Below are 15,476 nucleotides of genomic sequence, written 5' to 3'. Positions count from 1 at the left end.
CTGTGGGGTGTAAATGATGCGCATGGGCAGCCTGAGCACAGCTGCTCATTCCTCGTAAGTGCAGGGTAGCATAGCTTTTGCGGTGATGGCTTTATGACCGCCCCATGTAGACTGTCAGTGCTCTGAAGGGATGCCTTGTGGTTTGGAGATGGGATTCTCACTTCTGTAAATACCCAAGTGTAGTGTTATTGGGCCCTGCTGATTTCAGTCTATTCTTTAGAAAGTACATATTGTAGATATATTTTTCAAGCATGCGTGCTTTTTTTCTTTTACTATTTAAAGTTCTACCTTCTCATCTCTTGGTATTACTTTTCATGGAATCCAGGAAACAGTCCTAAGCTACCTGCCTCTTCACACTTTTCCGTGGTGGTTTCCTTCCCTGATTAGAAGAGGGTTTTGCATAGGAAATTTTATTTGTTCCCCTTTTCTTGGAGTCTCTCTCTCTGTCTGCCCATCTCTCACCTCTCAATCTGTCCATTTCTCAACCCACTGCTTCTTCTGACATGTTCCAAAAAGCATTTCAGGTAGCTTACAGAAGAACAGATACCAAATAAACAGGTGAGAAAATGGGGCCCAGTTCAGACAGTGAGGCTAGGAGGCGAGCCTGTGTGAGGATTGCAGGCGTGAGACACATGTCTCTGCCATGTGACTTATAAGATCGACAGCAGCAGTGTGCTTCAAGCTCCCAGCAGACACAGGGAAGCAGGATTTGAGGGAGATGCTTACTGGCTGTGAAATAAATAAGTGACTTAGGAGAAGCCCAGCTTTTCCAGCTACTAAGGCTTAGGAGAATATTTTGAGTGTCTTCCAAAATCAGAGTATGGCATCTTTTCTTTTTTCAGAGTTCTATGTATAGTTGGTTACATTCTATACCTGGAAATTTCTCCAAAACTGCTTCCCACGTGAGTCCCATGGCTCGGGGATTGGGTGGTTCTGCTCATTGATGGGGGTTGGCCAGAAACAGAAAATGAGAGCCTCAAAGGGGCCTGGGATTTGTCAGTTATGTTTTGTCAGTGCTGTAGGGTTCAAGAAATGCTTTCACCGTTTCTCTCCATCTGAGGCGGCAGCGTAATCTCTTACCAGCATCAGGAGCTCAGGGCCACGGGATGGTGGGGGCTGACTGCACTGCCGTCAAGACAGCTGAGCTAGTCACTGCAGGTGTGGTTCTTTTACATACTGCAGTTCATGCTCTTTACTAGAATGTTTCTACAGGGAGTTAATTAACTGAGTTAATTAACATTTAATAAATATGATCTTTGTTGAAAAGACAGTTATAGGCAGAATATAAGCTGTGAAGTCTTTAAAAACGGTTTCATTACTGAAATTTCATTTGGGGAGATACACGGTTTATCTTATATATGGCTCTCTTTTAAAGTAACAAAGAAACAAGACAGAAAAGGCAGAGGATGATTTCTGTTCTTCCTCTCAGCTTGCAGGTGCCTTCACCTCCAGTGGCATCCATCCAGACACCAGCACTGACACTGGCCGTGCTCAGAACTGCCTCAGCCCTGAAGACACTGCTGACAAATAGAAGGGGGCCACGCCCTGTTACAGCAGGTGCTCTCACTTTGTGGGTCCTTATGTAACTGCGTGGTGTTAATCAGGATCGCCCGTCCTACATTGTGTGATGCTGCTGCTTTGTCTCCTAGTTACTTGTTTCTCTAAGTATTCTTGTATTATTCTCCAATGCATAGTACTACACACCCAAAAATGCTTTTTTCAGATGAAAAAGAATGTGCATTTAAAATAATAACTCTGAAAAGGGGGGCAAAAGAGGCTATCCTTGTCCCGCTATTCAAAGATAATAATTAAGACGTTAACGTATATTTTCATCAGTGTGGATCACCTCTGTCATAAAAAACCAGAGAGCACTCTGTGACTGTTTACTGTGTGGACACCTCCATTTTCCATTTGGCTTTTTATATGTTTTTCTACAATATTCTATCTCCTCTGGCATGATTTTTGATGACCAGTATAGCATTCTGTCTTGTGGAGGCATTGTCAATTTTACTTCGGACTTAAATAAACTTTTAAATTCCAAGTATACTTAACTGAAATACTGAAAAGAGAACTGTGGTGGTACAGGAAGGCCCTACCTCCCTTCCCCTTATTTCCGAAGAGTAAAAACTGTTGAAAATTTGATATATATATTTCATGACCTTTATGCCTATGACATACATATATACACACATATGAGAATTCCATGTATACGTGTGTGTATATATGCTTTATTTAAAAATGAGACCATACTATATGTTTTTCTGCAGCTCGCTTTAATCACTCAGGTGTATATCATAGACGTCCTCCCACTCCAGACTCACCCGGTCCTTTCAGATAGAGTGGAGGGGTCTCCTGATTTGCGGGTGTGGTCTCTTTCCCACCCACGCACACCTTTGGTGAGAGAATGCTGTGGACAAGGCCCTGGACCACAGCGAAACGCTGGCTCCCTCAATGCTCGCAGCTCGTCGTGATTTACCGCATCATTGTCTTGATGGTGGACAGTTAAATTTTCTCCATTTTCCACTGTCAGAAAGGATATTTGACTGGCATCCTTCTTGTACAGACATTCCTGTGATCTTTTATGAGTATTCCCTTAGTTAAGGCTTCTGGAAATTTAGTCCCTGGATGTGACATTTACATTCATCACAGACTCCATTCAAGTAACTCTAGAAATTCCTTCCATAGGGGAATGAAAAGATGCACAATTACTTATGTAACCAATTCTCCATTGCTGGATATGATTTCACTTCAGTTTTTCTTCCCACCATTGTAAACAGTGCTGTGTAAATGCCCTGATGGGTACATCTTTTTGGACCTAATTTGTTTTTTCCTAAAGGAAACGATTCCTAGAAGTGGTGTTGAGTCATTGTGTACGTACTTTTTCAGAGTTTACATATCCATTGACATGTCGTCCTCTGAAAATGTCGCTCATGGTTTCTTCTCCCACAGATGGACACTAGATAGAATATCTTTTAAAAATATTTGCCAATATGATGAGCAAAAGTGCTTTTTCATTGTTTTAGTTTGCATTTGATGACCAGTGAGGTATTGAGCATTTTTCACTCATTAGCCATTTGACTTTTTTAAAATGAATGATTCCTTTTATCCTTTGCACACATTTAAGTGGGGGAGCTTCTTGTTGGTTTGTGACAGCTCTTTGTATGTTATGAACATTAACTTCTTGTCTTCAACAACATGTATCACAGAGCTTTTTCTTGTCATTTCTTTCCTTTCATTTTGTTTAGGAGGATTTTAATTTTGGTAGTGTCTCAAAATATTCTTATGATAATAAATGTATTCCTTATGTGTTTTATCTTTGAAATTATTCTTAAAAATAATTTCTTATACTGGAATAAATCTCCTCTGTAGGTTTTTTTTAATCTCTAAGATGGAGATGATAATAGTACTTGTTAATGTAAGGGTAAGTTGAGTTAATAAGAGCAAAGTGTTGTATTTGCTGTTATTAGTACTTTTTTATATTTACATCACTGTCTGTAAATTATCTTGTGGTCCTTATGAGAGGAATAGTATTTATTCTTTCTAGGTGATTGTCTGATTGTCTCAGGACAATTACTGAAGTCATACTTTTCTCTTTGATTTGAAATCCCACCTTTACAAAATACTTGTGTACACTAGAGTCTCTTTTTGAGCTCATGGTTCCCTTCTGTCAATCTGCCTTTCTTACTCCAGCACCATAACTTACATATTGTAAAAATTTATTTAATAATTGGCAGTCTGAATTTTTTTCATTCTTTTCTTCCATCCCAAATTTTCTTGTCTAGTATTATGATTTTATTATTCCTGAAGAATTCCAAAATATTTTGTTCAAGTTAAAAAAAATCAGATTGGAGTTGTCATGGGAGTTTTCAGTAAGTTTTGAATTATTCTGATGAGAACTTACATCTTTACAAAACTGCTTTCCTCCATGCAATTTGTTGATGTCTCTACATTCTCACCTCTTACTTTACCCCTCAGTACAGCCCTGAAGTTTCTCCATTTAGAACATGGGCATTATTTTTTAACTTATTCCAGATTATTGTTTATGTTTTTGTCAATTTTGTAAGTGAAAATTTTTTGCTATTATATTTTTAAACGCTTAAAACTGAAATTTAGAAAGGAAGATTCGGTTTGTAAATACTCACTTTGTAATTTGTCATTTAAAATTGTAAGTATTAAGTAGTTGTTCCAGAATCCTTTCTTTTTTGTTTTTAAAAATTTGTGTCGAAGATTCTCAAAATGTTCATAGCTAAGTAGTATAGGTGGGGAGACAGATGGAGAGAGGTAGTGTGGCTCATGTACAAACTGTGAGCAGTTTCATGGCTGCCTTTAGGCTGGAGAAACCACAGAAGAGCCCAGGTTAGACAAGGAATGGCTTTGTATGCACTTGAAAGCCAGCTTTCCTGCCTGTATGGTGAAGCCTGGTGGGCGTGGCAGGTAGATGATCAAGGTCTGATCAAGGTCATTTGCTGCACAGAGCGCTGTGTCTGTGAGAAATGGTGACCATTGCCATGGCAAATGCTTGGTGCCAGGAACAATGCAGGGGAGCTGGGGAGCCTGTGTTAAGGATTTTCCAGTCCTGGGAGTGGGAAGATCAGACTCTGCATTCAGATCTGAGTTTGAATTAATCCTCTTTAGTTTACTGGACCTCTGACTTTTGTCAAGTTATGCATCCTGTTTGAACTCCTGCTTTGTTGTCTCTCAAAACAGAAGAATTACAGCCTGCTGCTAGAGTGTTTGATCAGGGTAAATGATTTGTGTCTATAAGATGCCACGTACAGTCACAAGCTCAGTGAGCAATGAGCTGTCCCCTCTTCTCCTGCAAATCAGTGCTCGATAAGTCATCAGCAGAAAGCGAGTCCCTAATTTGTATGTGGTGCAAGGAAGAACAAAACTAACGTCTTGCCTTTCCCTGGCAGTATTCTTAGTTCTTTGCTTCATGTACCTCTTTCCTCCTTCACTCTCCCCTTTCACCTCCTCCACCAAGAGCCTGAGACTCTCTCAGAACACTAGATTCAAATTATTTAAATGGTGGCTCATTCCCATGAAATGACAGTGACTTAAGAAAACTGTACACATCCCAGAATTCATTGTATTTGATTTACACACACACACACGTGCACACACACACACACACACATCAGGCTACCTCCCATTTGCTGAGGGAGAAGGGCCACTTTTTCTGAGTTTTCATTTACTCAGCGTGAGAGCAGTCTCTTAAGCAGAATTTCACCTGGCTTCGTGCATGGTTTTTTAAATTGGATTTCTGCTTTTTGTCCATAAAAATATTCTCCTATTAGAAGACAGGAAGTGGAGACATAGATATTCTGCTGAGATATTGGTGTTATCATATTTGAGTTTTAATGGACATAAGGCGGCATAGAGTCATACATTATTATGGATGAGAATCCATGATGATGTAAATTAGACAAGAATCTGGGTCTCCTGCCATCGTGTCCACGCGGGTGAAGAGGCAACTGGGTGGGGGATGGCAGGGAACCTTCTTGCTTGAGTTCCAGGTTCTTGTTAGTTTTCATTGCTCAGCTGCCTTTAGTTTATGTCCATGAGGCCTCTCATGGGAAGGTCACTATGTCCTGAGAGACTGAGTTACTAATCAGCAGAAAGCTCTGGACCCACTCATATTTTCCAGAGTTTTTCTGCTGACCTGCTGACACTTTATATAAATGAGACCTAACAAACTACTGGATATAAAATCCTTATTGTTATCATTTGCCCTCGAGTTCCATAGGAATAGGGTGCTGTCTCAGGCTGTCTAAGGCTAGATCTGAACAAAGATAGGGTGATAGGCTCTGCTGCTGGACCCTCCCCAGTCAAATGGGATTTCCACCTTAGTTTTTAGAATCAGGCAGATGAGTTCAAATCTTGTCTTTACCAGTTATTAGCTTTGTGACCTTGGGGAAATAACTACTTTTTTGGTTCCAATTTTCTTTATCTGTAAATAAGTTCAGTATTTATTTTAGGGTTTTTGTTTTAGAATTGAATGTGCTAATTCCCTAATTTATTCCTAAAATACTGATCACATGGTTCTATGCTGGTGCCTTAGTAGTTGATTGCTAAGGGACTCAACAGTGAGAATGGGGGTGGAGCCCCCTGGATCATACAGCTTATATTCCAGGATATGCTTGTAAAAGACAAGATTGCAGTGGATTTTTAGTAAATGTCCATTCCTTTCCTAATCCCCATTGATTGTGTATATATCTTTATACTAATATATGAACAATTTTTTGCAGTTTAAATCTCTTTGTAGTATTTAAAGAATGTAGCTATAACAAAAATACGTGAAATAAAATGACTTGACTTTTATTTTCCTTTCAATAAGCAAAACAAAATAAAATAGAAAAGAAAAGAAAAAGTATTGAAGGAGTAGAAATAATTTTATTCTCCGTGGAATCAACTACCTAAGTTAGGTTTTTCCATTGTGTTTGTTCAACATCATATAAAATTGACAGGTGTGACTTCAGTGTTGATAGCTAGGTGAGTATAAGTTTCTTTTTGTGGTTGTCTTTGATGAAGTATTTGCACTAGATCATAAATGATGTGCATGTTACATATTGGAAATGAGGAAACATTGGAGACATACTACCTCCAATGCAGTCATTTTGTTACTGAGTCCCAAACTCGTTCTGCTCGCCACATGACAGGCCAATATACCGGGAGATGAGGTGTTGGAGCAAGGAATAGTGACTTCACTTGCAATGCTGGCAGACCCAGAAGACGGCAGACTGATGTCCTGGAGAACTATCTTCCCCAAGTAAGAATTCAGTCTCCTTTTATACTAAAAAGGGGCGGGGTTGTGGTTGGTTGTTGCATACTTCTTGCTTTATGAATTGTTTGTCCTTTGAATCCGCTGTTCTTGCAGCTGTCCATGTGGATCAAATCATGGTACCCCTGTAAAACCTCCAAAAAAACAAAGGCTATTGTCTATTATGCAACTTGCCATCTCTACAGAAGTGCAGATGAGCTAACATTTTTAAAGATCAGGGCCAGGAGAATAGGCTTTCCTGCAGATTTCAGGCTAAAGGCAACTTTCTTTTTCAAATGGTGCAGAGCTACCAAGTCTGAGCCTAGGAAACAGGGCACAGGTTTAAACTCAAAGGAACAGATTTAACATAGGGTAAAAACTGTACATTTTATTAAAATTCCGTTTCCAGCTTCATAGATAATATTAGTAAGAAATACGAGCAATTTTGTATTTTTGCTTCTTAATAACCGATAAGTGTACCAACTATATTTTGTGAGCAGGGATGCTGTGCAGGCATTGGGGTGACAGCAAACTCTTGTAGGGGGTGGCCGACCCTGCAACATCTCTGATGCCCCGTGAGTGTTGGTGAGGGTCCCCGTAGCCAGGGGCTCTCTTCAGGAACCAGCATATGGGCATTGACCTCTGGAGACCTCTTTTTCGGCTGCAGGAATTTTTTCAGATATTGAGATTGAAAAATCACTCCAGCTGGGAATAATTAGGGAAAAAAACAAAAGGAAAAGGGTTTGGAGTAGAGTAGAAGAGTAGGACATAAGATCACGGAGCCTGAGTGCTTGGCAGCGGGGCCTCGGGAGAGAGGGGAGCAGAGGTGGGGAGGGGCCTGGCTCCAGAACCAGCTCCTGTAATTGCCCCCGCACGCAAGCCACATAGCTTTAAATTGGCCTGGGCCACCTCTCTGGGCTGGATATCACCCTGGGCAGAACCGTGGTATCTGTAAAGTAAAATGACTTCACAACAATTGCACAGAGCTGCAGGTGTAAGAGAGCCTAAGCCTGTCTCAGAGTGCAGGGGACAAGCGGAAAGGAATGGCAAAATTTCCACTGACAATTGAAATTTTGTTAAATAGCCTGCTACAGTTGTTTGCATCACTTGAATGAATGCAGGCATATTTCTGTGGGCATTTATAGGTTCACTGAACCCCACCAGCCCCTCTTGCCCCCATCGGAGATGGGCTTTCTCAAGCACAGTGCCCCTCCTGCTTGGGTGGAAAACGCTGCTGGTCCTTGCCTGGGGTCGGGCTGCTGCAGGGCACTGAATCCCCGAGGCACGGCCTGTGAGACACGACAGGAACATCTCTGCTCTTGACTGGGTGCCTCCGTTTCCCCTTCAGTGTAAAAATGCCGATGACTGAGTTAGAAGCATGCTTCCAAGCTGTCCATGTCCTTGGCATCCAGAAGCGGAGCCTGGAAGCTTTCGAATTTATCCAGAATGCGGTTTACATTCACCTTCAGCAGGTGAGTGTATGTCCTTACACAAGTGGAGGAATTACTGCAGTTTTCCTGGAACTTTCTCACTACAAGTCCATTTGATTTTTCTGTGCTAGGATTCAGTATGGCCTGCTAAAAACTCTGGAGTGAGATCTTGAAACCCTGATGAAGAGCATTATTTATTTCATTTCTCTATATGATACTCTTTTACTTTTAAAATTCAGAATTTTTGGTTGTTTCAAAAATTTTTGGGGGTTTGGAGAATCATGTTTGCTCTTACCATCTTTGCAACCTGTTGCTTTGTGCCTCTCACCTGTCTTCTGTCACTTGTGAGGCGGTTCCATTTGTGACCCTGTCCGGGTTGTTCATGTTATAAAACATAAAGCCTGTAAAAGTACAGTCCCTTTTCCTCCGAAGACATTCCACAAATACTCCTTTAACCTGGGTGTGGTTTTAAGAAGACAGAATCTTTAGAACATGTCCTTGCAGGTTGCTAGTGCAAAATCCCAAAATCAATAGTCTAGCTCAACATCTAAAATCTTTCTAATTTACCTTGGAATTGTATGGATAATTGAAGCAGTTTGCTAAGAACTCAGACCAGGTTTAGAATACAGGCTGGTGTAGCTCAGCAGGTCCTCCCAAGCTGATGCTCTGCCAGAGGGCGGGGCCGAGGGGAGAGGGCGGGGCCGAGGGGAGAGGGCGGGTCCTGCCCTCCCTGAGGTGACAATTTCATGGCAAAGACTTTCACCTGGTGAAGAACTTGGAGTTTCTTCTAAGAAGAGTGGGTCTGAAAAGAGTCCAAAAAGCGCGGGAGTGACAAAGTCCCATTTGTCTCAAGTAGGGGAGAGTGGCTGTGGGGCCATGTAGGAGACTCGTGAGTCCAGGTGGGCAGTGTTGGTGGCTTCCACTTGAGCAGTGGGACGGTCAGTGTTTAAAAGCGAACATATTGAAGGCATGTTTAGATGTTAAAAAGGAAAGGATGAAGGCTGTCTGTGAATGTAGGATGGAGTAAGGCCCAGGTTTCTGGGTGGATTAATGAGGTAAATGATTCTCCTTCTGTGCTCTGAGGAGGGAAAGCTGCAGAGGGAGTTCTGCGGAAATCTGATGAGTTCAGCTGTGGGTAAAGTGAAAGGTTGTTAGATGTGTGGTCTGGGAGCTCAGGTGAGAGCCAGTAGTGAGTAGGGGGAGGTGAGAGGGACTTTCAAATAATTTTGTATTGTGAACATACAAATAAGTATGAGTAATGACACATTTAACACCTCTATATTCTGGATTTAAAGCCCAGTAACATTTTGCTATACTGACTGCAGAGGTTCTTAATATTTTTTAATAGAAATAAGTAGAAACAAAATAGTGGAGTTAGTGAGCATCTTAGAGTAGATGTGTGTCCTTGTATGTATTTTTATACCTCATCTGTTTATAACCATAATCTACAAAAAGTTATCTTGCTTAGCATAAGAGTTAAACACAGGGACGTGACACACATTGTTGGGGGTTGAAGCTGATCTTCTCGGGCAAATTATGGACCCTCTCTTTGCCTTAGTTGCATCGTCTGTGACTGCCCCAGGGCCCCTCATCACAGCTGATTTCCTAGAGTAGATGTTGGGAGGGAGGCTGCTGAAGGGAGTAAGAGGTGGCAACTGCTAGGGATATTGAAGAGAGACAAAAACAGATTAAAGCCGATAAACTGAGTACAAATACCCTCTAAATAGAAGGAATCCCGCAGTGTTTTGAGCCGCTTATCATAAGGGAAAGAAAATCACGTGGATCCAAAGCTCTTGAGCATATGAGTATTGTGGGTGGGAGGGTGTCATTATAAAAGTGTTGAGAAAAGGCCTCTTTGTTTTCCTTGACATTGCCAGTAAGGATGGGGAGCAGAAGTGAAACCCTCTGCTTCACAGTTGAAGGTGCTGTTTTGTGCGAAACTGACCAAAGTTTGGAAACCAGTCATCAGCGATGCTGGCAAATGAAGAGGCTTCTGGATTGGGTGGGGCACTTGCTGTGACTTCCAGGTGACCTGCTGGCTGGGGGCTGTGTGGCGGGCAGTAGTTTTGCAGGGTAGCCCGGGCATAATCCCTGGCTCTGATGCTGCTGGTCTGATTAACAGACCTGGGCGCACACTGTCCTAATGGGGCAGCTCGGGATGTGGCCCTGCCGTGCTGAGAGCGAGAAGAGGGCTCCCCTGAGGAGGTGTCATTGCGGAGAGTGGAAATGTACTCCTGCAGGGGAGGAAGAGCCTCTGAGCAGCGGGCCGGATGCACAGGCAAGACCAGCATGAGCACTGATGTTTCCGGGAGCCGGAAGTCATACAGTGGCCCAAACGGCCTTGTTCCTGAGAGACTGGAGGGAATAGATGCTGAAAAGGCAGGCTAGGGTCAGACCCTGTGGTGGGTTATGAGTGACAGGAGAGGATTGTTCAGGCAGGCATGAGACAACCCTGTGGGCGTCCCAGCTGGGGCGTCACGCCGAAGGGAAGAGCAGAGTTATAGACTTTGCCACTTATTAGCTGTGTGACTTTAAGCAATATCACCCCACCTCTCTCTATATATATCTTCATCTGTAAAGTGACACAGTGACAAGGTCGTGTCATCAGAAGTATTAGCTTAGCTCTGATCCTCTTTGTCGACTCCTGTCAGTGCTTCCCTGCAAGGTTCTGCAATGGCTGCTTTTACTCTGAGACAGGAGGGCGTAGAGGGACACTGTAATACCCGAGGGCAGGAAGGGGTTGCTTTAAAAGCAGACATGTAACAGCCTGCAGCTGCAGACCTGCAGGCAGTTTGGTTGACGGTCCTTGAGAGGACATTGGAGGCCTTAGCGTCGTCTTAAGTCTTGTTTCCCTTTGGGGACCGGATTTGCCTTTGGGGATTGATGTTGAAGATTTGAGTTTCTGCAAAGCTGTTTTCAGAGATGGGTATATACGTAAAATATCATATAAAATAAAATGATTTATTTAACGAGTGCGAATTTGTAGCTGTTAGGAACAGCTCTGTTGGCCTGGTCTCCACGGGGGACACCAAGGGTCAGCAGAGCGTGCAGGAGGGCAGGCAGCCTGCAGTGCTTCTGCGGGGTGTTCTCCCCAGCAGGGCGCTCTGCTGAGTTGAGTCTTCTACGAGTTTTGTTGCCAGAGGAGCAGACAGCAAATTAATGAGTTCTAGAGGGATTGTATAATGACTTGAAGAAATAGGAACCCGGAGATTTTCCGGACTAAAACACGCTTTTGGTTCCTGATTCAGTGTGTTCCATTACAGAATTGATGAGTTGTGTCTATTCTGGAACGTCATTGAAATAAACGTTCAGCCTATATGTTAAGGGCTTTGTTTTATTTGGCTGCAGGACTCGAGCCGGGATGACAGCCTCTCAGATCACTCTGAGGGACTGCTCCCAAGAGGTAGGGGAGGAGCTAGGATATATAGAAGCTTACAACAAAGACCAGGTAATTGGAACAATAAAACATTGCTTGTTATCTAAAGAAAACCAGATATCTCAAGTTCAAGTATTTACTGCTTTTCTATGTATGGTGAGAAGCAAACATTTGGGTCATTGAATTCATTCCTTTGGCAATCCCCTGGCTATCTAGGGCCAGTATCCTGTCCTTTCTTACTCTGAGTCTGCTCAGAGGGCACCACTGTGAGTGGCTGAGAGGCCGGGCTGTAGGCATGTACTCGCTGGGGGTTGGCAGCAGCCGCTGATGACTCGGATTCAGCATTCTTTGTTTACTGTCATGGTTGCAGTATTTTCATGCACATTGTAGTATTTTCATTCACAGTGCTCCCACTTGGTCCTAAATTCGACCAATATTTTGAGAGAAATTTCATGACCAATTTTGTCCCACGGTGCTAGGATGGCTCATTCCTAGTTCAGGTGAAGAATCTTCTGAGTTGCCATTCAAGGTGTTAGTTTTTTTTGTCAGGCCCTGTTGATACTAAAAGTTCTCTGGATCACCTGTCTTACTAGTCTATTATGATACAGAAAGTGTTTACCCATCTTTGCTCATTCCCATACCTAGAATCACACTATTATATTTATTTTATTCAGGGTTATAAATTTTATCTGTTTCTTCAAGATGTTTAGCCATCATCAATCTTGTGGGCCTAGTTACACATTGGGAATTGTAACAGACAACAATTTTATAAAATAGACAGGATATAAGTAATACAGCTAGTAACGTTAATAAAGTCACGAGTAAGAATTTAATAGTCGAGAAGTTGTATTTTTGGGTTAAAATTTTGCTTGTGTTTCTGAGTTTGATCCTATGAGAAAGTTCATATTTATGGTCAGGGTCAGAGCAGGTATTAATTGGCCAGTTGAAATCTCCCACCTTGTAAGATCAACAGTGGCCTAAACAGAACTATAAATTCTTTTTAGAATAACGTTTCTGAGGGCTATCTAGTTAGAGCCTTGGAGTAGGGAAACCCACCAAGGTAACACAGAAGTACTAGACATAGGTAATTTATCATAAACTTAACAAGTGGAGTAGTTCATAATCAAAGGTTGGAGAAATTATCAAAGTAATTGGTATACAGTCCTGGTCCGGTGTCTTGGGTCAGCTGTCTAGCTCAGATGTCATCTTCTTCTCATCCTGGTCTGGTAGCTTTTTCTCCATTTGGGCATTGTTTTCAGGGGAGCAGCTCTCGAAAGGCCAGTGCAGTGCAGGGGATGTTTCAGATAGGAAATGAATCGGAGACTCCGTTTCCTTCAGCTTTGGTGTGTATGGTCTGGTAAAGAGTACCTGAAAAAGGGTCCTTCCATTCAGGTTGGAGACAGTTCTTTAAGTCATGCCTGTTGCAGTATGTATAACCCCTGGCTGCAGGTCATGGGGCATTGGAACTTTACCCAAGGATAGATTTCTGAGCTTCAGAAACAAACCTAGAGTATCTTTTTCATAATTCAATTAAACCGTAGAGTAATGTGACATAACAGCAAGGAATGATCTGGGAAGTGTCTTAGTAAATATGGACCTCAATTAACAAAACTAGAATTTAATATCCACTAAAATATAATTTATTTTCTCTCTTAAGTTACCCTCAGTTTTCTCAAATATAGCCAAATCAAGATTAATTTTTTACAACTTAAGTCTGATTATTTGATCATATAGGCTTTTTTAAATTGGCTGTGTTGGAAGTTTTAATACGGAGTCTCAGGGTAGAATGTTAAGGTTTGCTAAGGCCAAGAAAGCCACGTCAAGGCTTTTCATGGGTTTCTGCCTTACAGATTTAGGTAAATTCTTTTCTCTTTAAAATCCTTAAAATATCTTTATACTCCTATATCTGTTAGGAGATGATCTCCCTAATTTGTTTGATAGAGCCACTGGGGACCTAAGTGTTTTTAGTCTCTTGAGGGATCAGATAGAGAGAAAAGATAAGTGTTCCAAGTGTGATTACATAGGTATAATTTATCAAATTGCTGTGAACCATAACTAGCTTAAGGAGAAGAGATTCTTTACGTCTGGGAAACAGGTTAAAAGCCAGTAGTATTTCAAACAATATCAAAAATTATAACCATATTCAGCAGGTTAATCAGTCCCATGTAACTAATTCTTTTAATGAGAGTTTTCATTAGAACTTTAAAATTTCTTACCCAGTTTAGTTCAGTGCTGTAGTTTGAAATTTATTAGAAATCAGTAAATCTCCTTGAAGAGAAAGCATTTTGCAAAACCATCAGAAGAAAACAATTAACTGTCTATAAATGACAAAAATTTAAAAGCATGGTTAAACACCGTTACACTATAATCAATAAAGGAACCTGTTCACTATACCCATAATTATCACTGGTAACATTTCAGATATGCCAGAATTTTAGGGAGTCCATGTAATTTCTACAATACCTATATTAATAATATTTCTCATTCAATATAACCTTAGAAGTTTTATGATTCATTTGACAATTCCATGTTATTTAAAATGCCAAATGAAACTTTATAGTTAAAAATCTCTCTTTGGGATGTTTCAGGGGCCTTCTGTAGCATCCCAAACTTAACTGGAGATTAAAAGAATTTTAATTAATTAAATTAATTTTTATTTAATTAATTAGAATTTTATATTTGGGGAGCTTTGTGAAAGATTTCAGAACACTTGATCAGATAAACATATAGATCACTGTAAAGTAGTACTAATTCATTAACAAGAAAATACGTCAAAAGTAAAGGCAGAACAGATCAGCTAAGTGGTATAAGAAGTTTTACAATCTGTTACTGAAGGTGGATTAATATTTTAAGAAAATTTTTTCCTCTTAACAGAGAGAAAACCAAATCTAATCTTGTTCCAGCTAACTTCTAAGATTCATTTACGTTGCCCAATTTGTTTCTAAACTTAGCCAATTCTGACCATGTACAAAACTCTTCCCTCAGGGTTCCTTTTCCACAAGCCTTCCACAGTTTTCTATACTTATATTAGTGTGTCCCTTATTTTGTCTTCCATTCAGAGGTAACCAGCTTCAGGAGAAAGTCACTATTTTTCATTAACAAAGTATTATTCCATTCTTACATCTTCCTTTACGCATTTATATTACTTTCCTAGGATACTGAGATCATTCCCTTACTAATAGAGACTATTTCAGTGTGGCACCAACCATTTATTAATATTTCTATATACCTTTAGTTTCACTGTAAGAGGAAGTAAAATGTTAAGTAATTCGTATTTCAATGTTATTTTATCTGAAAATGACATAGCTATTTAATAAAATCTTGTCATTTAACTTAATTTAGCACACCACTAGAATTTAAAGATACCAAACACTTGGAGATTATCTTAAACATACATTTTAAAAATATATTTTAAATATTTACCCAAAGCTCTCATCTCATTTGCATTTAATTTAATTAAAATTTTACCACAGCACATTACTTTTATTTTTTTTTTTTGACAAATCTGCAACAGATATAACAGGATCTTATTTGACTTTCATTAAACCTAGGTACAGTAAAGGTATTATACATAATATTGATGACTTTAAAGATGTCTATATTAATTAGAACATACTTAAACTAAACAATATCAAATATTATCTTAATATTGAATATTTTCCATTTCACATGACGCTGAAAGTCAATTTGTTCAGTTGTTATTTTAAAAATACTTAATGTTTAAGCTCTTATATTTTTACGTCAATTAAGCAGAGCTCTATGACTTTGAATTTTTTTTCTTTAGCAGTAGAAATATCTCACTTCTATAATGTGTACACAGGCTTATAATCAGAAAAAAGCTAGAGATCTCATAGCTTCACTTTAAAACTTACTTATAAGATAGGTATAATAATAGTTGGAGTAAGCTGAA

The 15,476-nt window shown here is 40.3% G+C and overlaps 1 long non-coding RNA gene across 3 annotated transcripts; it reads left to right on the top strand.

The window, feature by feature from the left end:
• Positions 1–656: 656 nt before the first annotated feature.
• On the top strand, positions 657–8,373 carry LOC140695585 (uncharacterized). Of its 3 annotated transcripts, XR_012071236.1 has the most exons (5): positions 657–902; positions 1,001–1,158; positions 1,437–1,557; positions 6,660–6,769; positions 8,109–8,373. It is a non-coding gene; the product is annotated as an uncharacterized lncRNA (long non-coding RNA). The 3 variants fall into 3 exon arrangements; XR_012071234.1 differs by having other exon boundaries at positions 897–1,158; XR_012071235.1 differs by lacking the exons at positions 6,660–6,769; positions 8,109–8,373 and adding an exon at positions 2,268–2,419 and having other exon boundaries at positions 897–1,158.
• Positions 8,374–15,476: the final 7,103 nt, after the last annotated feature.

This window comes from Vicugna pacos, unplaced genomic scaffold (genome assembly GCF_048564905.1).
Source record: "Vicugna pacos unplaced genomic scaffold, VicPac4 scaffold_466, whole genome shotgun sequence".
NCBI classification, from domain to species: domain Eukaryota; kingdom Metazoa; phylum Chordata; class Mammalia; order Artiodactyla; family Camelidae; genus Vicugna; species Vicugna pacos.
Note: the sequence above shows the minus strand (reverse complement) of the source record. Positions and strands in the feature narration are given on the sequence as shown.